Below are 13,008 nucleotides of genomic sequence, written 5' to 3' on the forward strand. Positions count from 1 at the left end.
GCAAAACACTATTGTTGAAAACAATTATTGTGGATTTCAATTAATTTTATTGTAAAAGTGTCAAGTTGATCAAATCAATATTGTGTGGAAGAGTAATCAGCAAAAAGTGGGTAGGAGAATAATATCTAGAGAAAGCGATCTGCGGAACACACACACATCACAGGTAAGTGCAAAACACTATCTAAAATAAATCTTTGATACACAAAAAAGTAATCATAGAGCGTAAAAAAACTTCTGCCGCTTTGCTCAACGCCTATATTTAGTTGATTAATGGATAAAAATTGATAAACAAAACTTGACGCAGCTAGACCTAAATGCAAATTCCCTAGGAAATTACAATTGCACAACAAGTTAGGGCATCGCAATGCAAGAAGTGATTATAAAAATATATATAAATACTAATTTGATTATGGCAGAACAATTAGATAGGATCCGATTACAAAGTAAAATGATTTTAATATTAAAACCAAAATAAAAAATTCTGCAAAATCAACAAAATAAACATACAGGGCCTGAGTCATTAAGGACAGTAAGGCAAAACACAGAAGTAATGTTCTCCAGGACAAACCATGTTACAATGCAAGGTTTGCAAATTAGTTCATTATTAAGTTAAGTTATAAGTTAAATCCTGCCTGTTTTTTTCATCTAGCACACAAATACTTCATAGCTTTATTTTTACACTGAAATTTAAAGTTGATCTTGGACATGTCCTATCCCAACTATCAATCTGTCCCTACATTCTAAATTTAACTTCCCCTCCAATGCAACATGGTTTTGCCCAGGTGCAAAGTTACTCCTTTTTATGCTTTGCTCTCCTTAATGACTCAGGACCACAATGTATGCAACTATAAATATATTTTAAAAAAAGTATAAAATTTGTGCAGTTCGACATGCTATCAGATACTGCAAGGAATTTTTATCACCAGTATTAGACTGGGTACTCTACAGAAAATTTCTACTGATTGAAGTCACTTAAAGAAGTCTTCTATATGGCACTGATTCTGAGACAGCCTGACCATCATAAGCATTTCTATTTGGAGGTGGATGCCTCCTCTGTGGGAGTAGTTGCCGTCCTCTCCAAAAAAAGTTCCTCTGGTACCCTCATGCTCTGTGGTCTCCGCTCAACAAAATTTTCTTCCAATGAGTCAACTATGGTATTGGAGACAAGGAACTCCTGGCGATTAAGGTTGTCCTAGAAGAATGGCGCTATTTGCTACAGAAAGCTCGCTTTCTGGTTACTGTATTTACTGACCATAAAAACCTAACCTATCTATAGTCCGCTCAATGTTTAAATCCTTGGCAAGCTCGCTGGTCATTGTTCTTCAGTAGATTTCAGTTAATCCTATCCTTTTGGCCAGGTTCCAAGAATTTCAAGGCAGATGCCATCTCCTGATCTTTTGATCCCTCCGATTCTAACTCCTGTCCAGCATCCAAGCCCATCTTCAGCCCCGTCAAGATTTTAGCTTTAAATCAGCCCTGGATCAGGTCTCCTCCCATTGGGCTCTCCTTTGTTGGTACTCATCTACACACTAAATTGTTGAGGTGGGAGCACAATTCTAAATTTGTGTGGCATGCTAGTGTTAAGAACTTGGTTGCGTTTCTAACTTGTCTCTACTGGTGACCCTCTTTGGTCTCTGATGTGTGGAAATACATTCAAGATTGCAAGGTCTGTCCCAACATAAAACTCCCAGACAATCTCTTGACAGTCTTCTCCTCCCTCTTCCTATTCCAGAGTCTCCTCTATGGTCCAGCATTATTATGGATTTTATCACAGATCTTCCTAACAGTCATGGTCACATTTGCATTTGGGTAGTAGTTGGCCAATTTTCTAAATTTGCTCACTTTGTTCCTCTCAAGGGAGTGCCGTCTGCCTCAAAGTTGGCGCCTTTATTTATTCAACAAATCTTTCGCATCCATGGCTGTCCCTGTGAGATCATCTCCGACTGTGGGGTACAATTTGTTTCTAGTTTCTTAAGGTACTTTTTTAAATATTTAGGGATCAATCTGAAATTCTCCTCTGGATATCATCCACAGACGAGCAGCCAAACTGAGCAGGTCAACCAGGATTTGGAGTCCTATCTCCGGTGTTTCTGTTCCGGACTACAATCTTCCTGGAGCGAGTTTCTTTCTTGTGCAGAATTCTCACACAATAACTATCAGCATGAATCCATTGGCACTTCGCCATTCTTTACCATTTTTGGGAGACACCCTGTATTTCCCACATTTTTGGACTTACCTGACTCCCTGGTCCCTGCAACTCAGAATTTGGTCTCAAGTGCAAACTAAGTTGCAACAGACTTCTGTACTCTGTGTAGGTGATAAGGTCTGGCTTTCTATTCGGAATCAAACTCAAAGTGCTGTCCATGAAATTCACACCTTCCCCATTACTTATTTTATGAATGCCATTACTTTTACCCCCCTCTCTCCTGGTGCATAACTCTTTCCATATTTCTCTTCTAAAGCCACTCATTCTTAATGAATTTTTCAATACATCTTTCCTCCTCCCTAGTAAGGCGATCTTAGGTGAAAAGTTTGAGGTGGAATGGATCCTGAAGACACATACCCTCTGAGGCAAGTCACAATTGTCGGTTTACTGGTAGGGTTACGGCTCTGAGGAAAGATCTGTGTCAACAGAGAAGATCTCCTGGCCTCTTGGCTCGATTCCTGAAAGAACAAGCTATGAGTTCTTTGAGAAAGGGGGGGTACTGTCAGCCGTCATCCCCGCACTTCCCTTAGGTGCCGGACGCCTATACCCCATTGCCACCCGCATCCCATTGCATTGCCTAGCAATGGGATGCTCTTCCATATCTCGGGCTACACACTGTGTGCACATGCGCAGTGAAGCAGTATCTCTTTGCTAGCTGTACCTGACTGCTGACAGCTACCAATTAGAGGCCACTTCCTTCTAGTTAAGGCTCTTCCTAACTATGTTCTGTTTCCAGAGTATTGGTTCACCAGCTCTAGTGTTCCTGTTACCAGTTACCTGTTCCTGTTGTTTGCTGTTTGGTTCTGGCTTGTTCCTTGACTACTCTTTTGCTCATCATTTGGTACTGCATTGTCCGTTCTGATCCTGACATTTGGTTTGCATTTGACCACTCTCCTAGATCCTCCCTGTGTTTTGTGCTGTCGTTTGGCTTCTGACTTGGATTCATGTTCACCACTCCATTGCTCTGGTGACTAACTTGGAGAACCGTGACCTGCTCACCTCATGCAGCCAAGTCCATACCTCCTTGTGAGGGTCCCAGGGGTGCTTTAGACTCCATGCCTTCCTGTTTAGTTGTGTCAATACCAGTCAGTGGTGGTTCAGCATCATTAATGTGACAGAATAGTCTGGCCATGAGTGGACAGGATGAACCATCTGCCCTAGAACTTCTGCTACACCTGGCACAACAAGTGGATCAGCAGGAGGGAAATCAATCCCAGCTCTTGCAATGTATCCAGGGTGTTATCTCCTGTCTGGACTTGCCTCTGACCATTCTCCTAGTTCCTCCCTGTGTACCTCGCTATGGTTAGTTTTCTGATCCAAATTGTTCGACCATTCCTGTTCACCACTCTGTGTCATGTCTCATGGGAAATTCATATCAGTCAGTGTTAATGCAGACCTTCCCAAAGCGCCGAGTCTAACGAACCCACCGGCCTTTGCTAGGAACTGCCGCAAGGCGGGAGGAATTTTTCTGCCGATGGTTTGCAGGTCGCGACCCTTAGGTTAGCACAATGATGTAATATGTTATAGACAGTAGATGAGAGATCCAGTGGGATTATGGAGAGTAGACCCTGTAGTGGTAGTGTAGCACAACAGAGCAGGGCAGGATATGTTAGCTGAAGTAGCACAGCAGAATCCAAGCCGCATACAGTGGAACACCAGGTCGGATACACTGAATATACACCACACTCAGGAGAGTCACCGGGTCTGACACACTGGTGCTCAGACAGCTGGTCAGAAAGGATGGCCGGTTCAGATACACAGGAGCACAGGCAGCAGAGTAGTCAGTATGGATTGGCGGGTCTGATACACAGAAGCACAGACAGCAGCGTAGTCAATATGGATAGCCGGGTTGGATACACAGGTACACAGGCATCAGCATCCGACCAGCTGCTTTGTCACACTTAAGAGGCTCTGATTGCATATGACTGTTTACCCGAGAGTGTGGGGCCAAGCATCCCCATACACTTGATCATACAATATTTATTCTTTTTAACATGGAGAAGATATTGTAAGCCATTATCCAATTTATTAAAATAATCAGCAGGTACATCAGATTCCTTAATTTTCAAGTCTCTGGTGTCAATGTCAGAAATTTCTTTCCTAATGTCAGTAAGATCACTACCAACCTGTCCAAAAGCTACTAGCATCAAATCAAAAGAAAATGTATTCAAGATATTGCGCCATTTAACATAAAAGTCCTTATTGTGTCGGCCTAAAATTGATAAGGTGCAAATTCTAAATCCCCTTGGGATGAGCTTTTCCTTAAAGTATTGAGGCAGCATTAAACCATGAAGATGTAAATTTATTTCCCTTTTCTTCAATCGCACCAATTCATTATATAATTAGTCTGGGGCCTCTGTATCAATTTTTTTTAATAAGTTGGATAAAGACTTTGCTACCATACAAATGATAGTTCACACTGACTGTACAATGGAGTTGGTGTGTTTGTGTTACACATATGGATGGATGACTCATTGCTGGTGCTCCTAATCTCGGCTGTACCTGTGTTTGACAACACTGGGGTGCCTTGATGTCTGTGCTTGTACTCACACTATGAGGAACTTCCCTCTTCAAGCAGCAGCTGGCAGAAGAGATTCTGGACTTTAAACATCATTACTGCCGCTCTGCAATTGATAGTTCACACTGACTGCATAACAGATTTGGTGTGTTTGGGTTAAACATATAGATCAATGACTTATTGATGGCGCTCTTAATCATGGTTGCACCTATGTTTGACAGCTCTGATGTGCCTTGTGTCTGTGCTTGTGTACACACTATGAGGTATATCTTCCTTCAAGTGGCAGCTAACAGAAGATATTCTAGACTTAATATGTATTATCATGTTTAAATTGTTTATATCGCAATTACTATTATGTTAATTTTGTGTTTGATATGTCTGAAATTTGTTTGTTTATATATTTATTTCAATACAATGCTGTTAGACCTGGAGCCAGCCCAGATTACTAGTAATACCTTTCTTGTGCAACTGCAGCTATTATTTTCTAAAGAGAAATACATGATGTGTCTGAGACCACAAGACTATATAAACTATAGGTTTCAAGTGAATAATATACATATTTTATTATATTATTTTATCTTCTGTTATTATGCTCAGTTTGGTAATAGATAACAACATTTAATGTAAATTATACAGGCTTATTGATTTTATAGATGTTGCAAGCCTTACTGAACCATAGACCATTTTAGTGTTCTAAAATAGGGAAAACGTGAAAATACAGCTTGATTAAAAAAATAGAGATAATAGGGAAAGCCAGCTTTGTTAGTTGAGGTGTTAGTTTTGTTAGTAGAGGTAAATGCAAATGAGAACAGTGGGACATGGAGTTTATGCCAGGTCTTAGGTACTGTATTAGAGTGATGACACACACTACATACCTCGCAACTGACCTGGTTTAGGTGGGACTGTTCCAATGATTGAGGACATTTGTCCTGACTACTGGGACTGTTGATATCTGTGCAGATGTGTTTCTTGGGGAAGGTGTTCGGGGCTGCCTAGCACTTCAGAAGCACTGGGCACATCAGCAGGAATGTAGCATGTCCCCAATGTGACTCTGCCATGCTCCCAGAAGAGGTGCTACTGCAGACATTGTGCTGAATGACAAAACTCAAATGTTGTGATGCATGCACATAAGACCCACTAATAAATTTAGTTCCATTTCAAGTGTGTTAAAAGTTTTCATTCATTTTTATTCCCATTAATCTACTTTCTGGAAACTGACCAAAAAAATATTTTTATTTTTCCTGTTAAATTGATATTTTTGGGCCCATTTCACCTGTATGTTCTGTGTCTGGGAATCAAATAAATTTGATTAAATATATGTCATTTGAGAATGAACATATGTAGTTGCCTTGAATTTGATTGTATTTCAACTCACATCCATTTCCAAAACAGGTCAAGTCCACATGTGTGCCTAGAATTTGTCATTGATAACGACTGCACAATGGGAACATAAAGATTCATTCTTATATAGAGAGAGAAAAAAGCAATAATCTCTCTGACTATCTTGCAGAAGTCAGTGGGAGATTTGGGTAACTTCAAACTACATTGATACTCTACAGCATACATTATTAACCAGTTGAAATGCTGCTCATTCCCAATGGCTATTTAGTGTGGTTCAATATAGGGAGAACTGTGGCCCCACGTAATGACCTTTCCAATGTATCAACCTATGGATTCCTCTAAGATTCTAAGACTTTGCTCCTCTCTTACTAAATGTTACAGTGTTAGCATAATGTTTGGGCTGTCAGTGTAGAATACAGTACTTAAACATAACAAAATAAATATCTTCCATCACAAAAATCTCCCACTTAAAATAATAAAGGTGCATATTTTATTTTGAAAACTGGATAGATGTTTTGGTTGCAGAATAAAAGATTTTATACGTGCAACCTGCCCTTCAATATAAATGCCAATTGAGAAGTTTATTCATTTCTACAAACATTTTATTAATCACTGGAACATTGCCAGTAATCTGGTACTATTTATACTGACCTCAGGTTTACTACAGGTGTCAAGATTTCCAAGATTTATAAATGCTACATTTATAAATGTTTGTTGATCCTGCCATAGCTCCCCTAATTTTGGAAAAGAGACCTCCAAATGGTCTACCCTGAACCAAGATGGGTATGAGTATTGAGTATACATTGCTATATAGGTGGTAGTTGTACCCTGTAAGGCACCATAAAATGTATACTGGAGTTTCTGCTGTGGCACCCAAGGAAACACCCTCCACATTTTTGGAACTGTCTAAGGATTGCAACACTCTGGGTCAAGATGTCTTGATGAATTTCAAAGTTTAACCCATGCTTCAAGTCCCTTATTCCTGCCATACTGCTGGATTTTTGGTCTATGGCTTTAGGATAAATGCCTTTTGCCATTACTGCCTCCATATCTCATAAAATAAATCTCTAGACCACCTTGCTGACATCATTTATGAACAAAATAAATAATTGCACAATGGATATGCTGTATATTATTATAACAGCTAGGCCAACTAGAGCTTCCGAAGCTTGCAAGCTATGGAGTGAGAAAAATTCATAATCTTGTGGTACTTGTGTACTTGGTAATGTTTCCTTTCAATAATTATGATTTTCAAATCTCTGTTACTATGTCTAACAACAATAATTATTGCCATCCATAATTTTTATTGAAAAGTTTTTACAAACTAAATGGGGTACAGAAAATAAGAAGGGAGTTAGACACGGTTTCTCAGTGAGTAGCACAGCATATATGTAGATATATATTACATGAAGTGAAAAAAAACCAATGTAATGCAGAGAAAAAAAAAGAGACATGTCAATGCACAATGTAGTAACTTTAATCTTCAAAGAAGCAACATAGGGTGGTCAACTAGTCATCCTGGGGGGTGTCAAGCAAGGCTAAGAGCGAGTTAGTGGGAGAGGAGGAAGAGGCTCTTCTAGTTGCACCTGACCCCTCCGTGATGTACACATGTCACTTTAACCACTTCATGATGGGGGCCGAAGCAGAGGTGGAGCAGGGCCAGGGCCATCTTTTCCATTGGGCACGATGGGCAGGTGCCTGGGGGCCCCACGAGCAAGGGGGCCCCCTAGACAGGGCTCTTAATTAGAATAAATAATCCTGCAAAAGAAAAAACCTGCAAAAAAACAGGGTCACTGAGCAAGTACATCTATCTATCTCTATATATCTATATCTGTATCTCTATACACACATATATATATATATATATATACATGTAGGGGCCCCGGTGCACTGCTTTGCCCGGGGGACCATAATGTTGTTAAGATGGCCCTGAGTAGGGCATATATATCATCTCCATCTAGAAGCTGTGTTGGATTTTAGAGATGAGGTAGATAGGAGGGGGAGCAGCCTTCCAATTTTGGGCTATCATAGCCCTAGTCGTTATCAGAATATGGCACAATAATTATTATTGTATTGGTACTGTATTCTTTATTTACTCCCACATTCTTATACTGAATACCTTTCAAACATTAGATCTATGTACCAGTGGACCTGGTCCCCTTGGTTTCACTTTAACCACTCCCCTGTTCCTGGAATTACTTGATCAGTAACATATGTTCCTACTCCCCCTCCCTCCCTGCACAGCACCAACCTCCACCCTGCACCCCCTCTTTTTTCTACACCCCACCCCCACCCCCACCTATGGCTCTACCACATAAAACAAAAAAAAACCCTGTATCTGCTCAATGACTCTCTCAACCAACCACGTCTCTTCCTGTACACACATATCACCATTCCAAATGGCTATGTATAACTAGATATACAATTTAAAAATTAAAATATAAAATGACAATGAGAAATTTAGAAAGGACACTTCCACAAATCTGAGCTTTAAAGAATATGTAAAAATAAAAGCTATGGAATTACTATGTAAGACATTAAATACGCTGAAAAACCACAAGTCATTTAAATAAAAATGACTGTAATCAATTTGTTATCACTGGAAGTATAATTAAAAGCAAATGTTAATTTGTATATAGTTTTAAAGCAATTTCCTGAGAAATGGTAATTGAAATTAATGGAGTGCCACAATTCTTAGCATGCTAAGTGTTACCCTGCAAAGCATATTTAAATGTTTTGTCAATTAAATGTTGGAAAAGTCCATGAGAACAAATATATTTTATTCCTTTGTAACATCTGCTATACAGAATTATTAAATGAGTATGAAGAGCAAGAAAGATGTATTTAACTGTAACCTTCTCCACCCAGATACACAAGATTATCTGCCCTGGGGCTGATGGTAATGATTTTGTAATGGTATTAGGAGAATTCATGCTTCACAGTAATTCTTTGCAGAGAAAGCTATAACTATGCTATACTTTTCTAGGTGGATCAATATTACTACTGCTTGCGTGTTCTGAACATTGGAAAAACTTACATCCCAATTGTCAAACTAACCTATATGGCATGCCTTCCGCCAAAACTTCCCAAACACTCATTAACAATGGCATCAAAGATAAAGGTCACTTAATATTGTCTGAAAAAGGAGGACAGATTGCAAATATAATGTTTTCTGACCATTTGAAATCTACAAGAATGAAAATGTCAAACCAAACAAGCCTCCTTGCCTGCATCAGATGAAGACAAGTATCCCTCTCTCTCTAATATTAACATTACACACATCCTGTTTCCCTATACAATTTACTGCAATATTTTACCAGCACTGTTTATAGTCTATTACACTGGAATATATGTTTCATATTACTTCTTTTGATGTTCACATTTTCATACTTATATTTAGTTATTGTTGCTAGTCAATAATGATCACCACTTTATTTCTCCCTCACCTATTCACCATCAATCATTTTCAGCATCTCCCTACCATTGCATATTTCCATCATTCCTGTTATATGTACCATTCAACAATATCATTAATATCATGTTAAACTAGGCATAACTAAGTATATTTGCCACATAGTCTTAGATCCAACCTTAACTCACTACAACCCCAAAAACACTCTTACACATTTCTTTAGTTTTTTTAATTTTTATCCTAACTAACCATAAATGGGTTGGGTACGAGTTAACGATTACAAGTATGCTGACATGGACCAGCCCTACAAAATAAAGGTGAAAACCTGAAATAACGAATGAAAAAAAACCAGACTTACCTTGAAGACGACGCTGGAGATCTCCGATTGGATCAGCATGATGATAGCAAGTGTTTCTAATTGAAGAACTGTTCGGCAGTGCAGGCTGACGTCATCGCGACGTCTGTCACTAGAAATTTAAAGTGGCAATGTCGTGACCCCTAAGGTTAAGTGTTTAAACACTTAACCTGACATTGCCGCTTTAAATTTCTAGTGACAGACGTCGCGATGACGTCAGCCTGCCAGCTCTCTGAGCTGGTTCTTAAGCAGCAGCAGCATGTTGGGTAATGTGAGCTCTACTCATTGATTTTCCTGTGTCTAGCTAGTTGCTAAGCAGCAGTAGCTCTATTCCATAAAAGAGAAAGATTTATTCCTATTGGTTGTTCAACCTTTATATACCTCCCTATAAATACCATCTATGCTGATTATAGCAATGTATGTGTGTGTTGTTCCTGCAAATCCTGCTGAATATTTTACTGACTCCCATTTTACTGTCCTGCTTTTGACTGATGCCTGTCTTTTGACCTTACCCTGTTTCCTAGATTGTCCTTAGTTTGCTGCCAGCCCTGACCTCAGCCTGTTCCATGACTTTGTTTCAGATCCTTGTTAGCCCTGAACATTGCCAGTACTATGACTCTATCTCAGTCATTATTTGCCTTCGGTCTATTGTCTGTTAGGATATTGATATAGGATATTGAGACTGCCTCTTTAACTCTGGTGAGCATGAATCACTGACTGTTCATGTTTTCATTACCTCTTCAGCTGTGGCAAGCATGAGTCATTGTACACCTGCCTCATTAATTTAAGGTGAGTTTCTCTTCTGATCTGATTGGACCTTTGGAGTTTAAAACCCCCTCCTGTCTATTTATTGCTTGAAGGTGATAGAAGTCACTCTGGATTCCTGGACAGCCTGCTCTCCGAGATTATTCAGTTACCAGATTTTGCTTCAACTCTGGCTCTGTACCTTGGAAAACAGGACTACTACTCCAAGCTTTTGGCATTCAGCTTACTTTGAGTTCTTCTGTGAGTACTGCAGCCTGAACATGGAACAATTGTCTGCTGGATAGAAAATAAGTCTTTCTTTATCACTGATACTAAGAATACTGCAGCTTGAACATAGAACTGCTTATATGAAACAAATGTCTGCTGGCTAGGAGAGAAATCTATCTACATCACTCTGCCTGCTGATAATGCACTGAGGGGCTCTGGGCTCATCTCTGTAACGCTTATAGCTTTGCTGCCCTCATGTGGTCAGGAATATTATTTCCATTTTCAAGATTGCATCTGTGAGTTCTATTGTCTACTTTTTGAGCCCATTAATAAGTTGCAAGCTGTTTTTCCTCTGTATCCGATCATTGGTTACTCTGGATATTGTCTACAAACTCAAAATAAATTAACAGTTGTTTGAACTTCTCTCCAGCGTCTATATTGGCTTGAATTACCTATCATTGTCCCTGTCTTTGGACATTACCTCTGCAGTTGGCACCAAGATCCTCAGTGTCCCTGCATTTACCTCCGTCTTTATCATGCTTCTTGCTGGTCTGCTTTATGCATTCTTTCCACACCCAGAAATACCCTAAGCTAAAAAGCCCCTTCTACAACAGGTGTAGTCCTGGTGGAAACCGACTATTGGTGAACACATAGTATTCTATTAGAAAGGGGGCTGCTAAAGGTGTCAAAGTTCTGGGTGTCATCTAATTTACTAGAATTTTGCAATCTCTATAGGGCCCAATCTAGAATGCTGGAGAAGACTCCTATTCCATAGGAAGATTTCTTCACAAATAACTCCCCCTCACTCCTCTTACCCATAACACATATTTCCATCTTGGCCTCCAGCCCAAAGATTTGGAGGCCTGGACCTAGGCAACCATCTGGTGTGTGTGTGTGTGAAGGAGCTCCATAAACAAACTTAAGCCAGTTCTGACTATGCCCAGCGCATGCACTGGATTGGCGCATACACAGGGCAAGGTATGAAAAGGCTGGAAGTCAGCTCATCCCTAACACAGTTTTTACTAATGAATCATCATGCTTGGCGGTGTGCAGAGTTGCTGAGGGAGGTGAGGACCACTCTATCACATGGTTACAAGGTATGGTGGGAAAATGGAGCCCTAGTCTATTTAGGCTCAGGTCACATTCCATTCAGTCTCTCTGCCACTACACATAGGAATACTCACCTGCTTCCAGGCTGCATGTTTTCAAGGAACCTCTGCATTAAATATTTCAATTTCACTGTATTATTTAAACTTTACATTTCCCTGCATTACCTTGGAAATTATTTACCTCATATTAACTGGTTCCCTGTGATATTTTTAACTTAAATCTATCTATCTCTGCAATACAATACTCTGCTGTTAAGTAGCCATATTTTTTTTTTCACTACAAAGGTGGCTGCCCTGGAATCATCTATCTCTCCGTTTCTCTTGTCATCCCTCTATGCTCACATTCCTAACCCTAAATATAGTTTCTCTCTCATGCATGCTCACGTTACTCACATGCACTCATGCTTACTCTATATCTCTCCCTCACACATGCTCCTGTGTTCCCATCACGCACTCATGCATGCTTGCAAAAACTCTCTTTCTCCTCCTCAAACACATAGGCAAAAATGTATTTAATACAATCACACATGTCACATTTCTCTCCTGCACTCATACATGCTTGCTTGCTAATTCTCTCTTTCTTTCTCTCTCAACATATACCTATAGACAGCATATACAAACAGGAGACTGATACCACAATCATTATTTTATCTTTAAACAAACACACCCATACATGCGCACATACACATAGGTAAACAAACTAAAGATTGCCTGTAGTAAAATGTATACATACATAAAGGATTGATAAAATATGGACAGCAACTTAATAACATAATGGTGTAACATATTAATGGCATTTAAACTGTACTCACTTATGACAGTTGTTTAGTAACATCTTATAATATCTTGACTGGTAAACTATACTGTATTGATAATTTAATTTACTGTACAGAGTTTTCTCTGTAAAGTAAAAATTTTTGTCCCCTAAGTTTATCTGTGTTGATATTTGATTACAGAAGTGTTGGGATTTAGCAATTAACATGAATTTATGTGCTATAGTATGTAGAGGGCAATCGATTTGATAGTTGTGTGGTGTAGAACCCGGTCAAACAAAGGTATTGCGTGAGTTGCTCTCACGGATTCTTAGTAGGGTCA

The sequence above is a fragment of the Mixophyes fleayi genome, chromosome 5, assembly GCF_038048845.1.
Source record: "Mixophyes fleayi isolate aMixFle1 chromosome 5, aMixFle1.hap1, whole genome shotgun sequence".
Classification (NCBI taxonomy): domain Eukaryota; kingdom Metazoa; phylum Chordata; class Amphibia; order Anura; family Limnodynastidae; genus Mixophyes; species Mixophyes fleayi.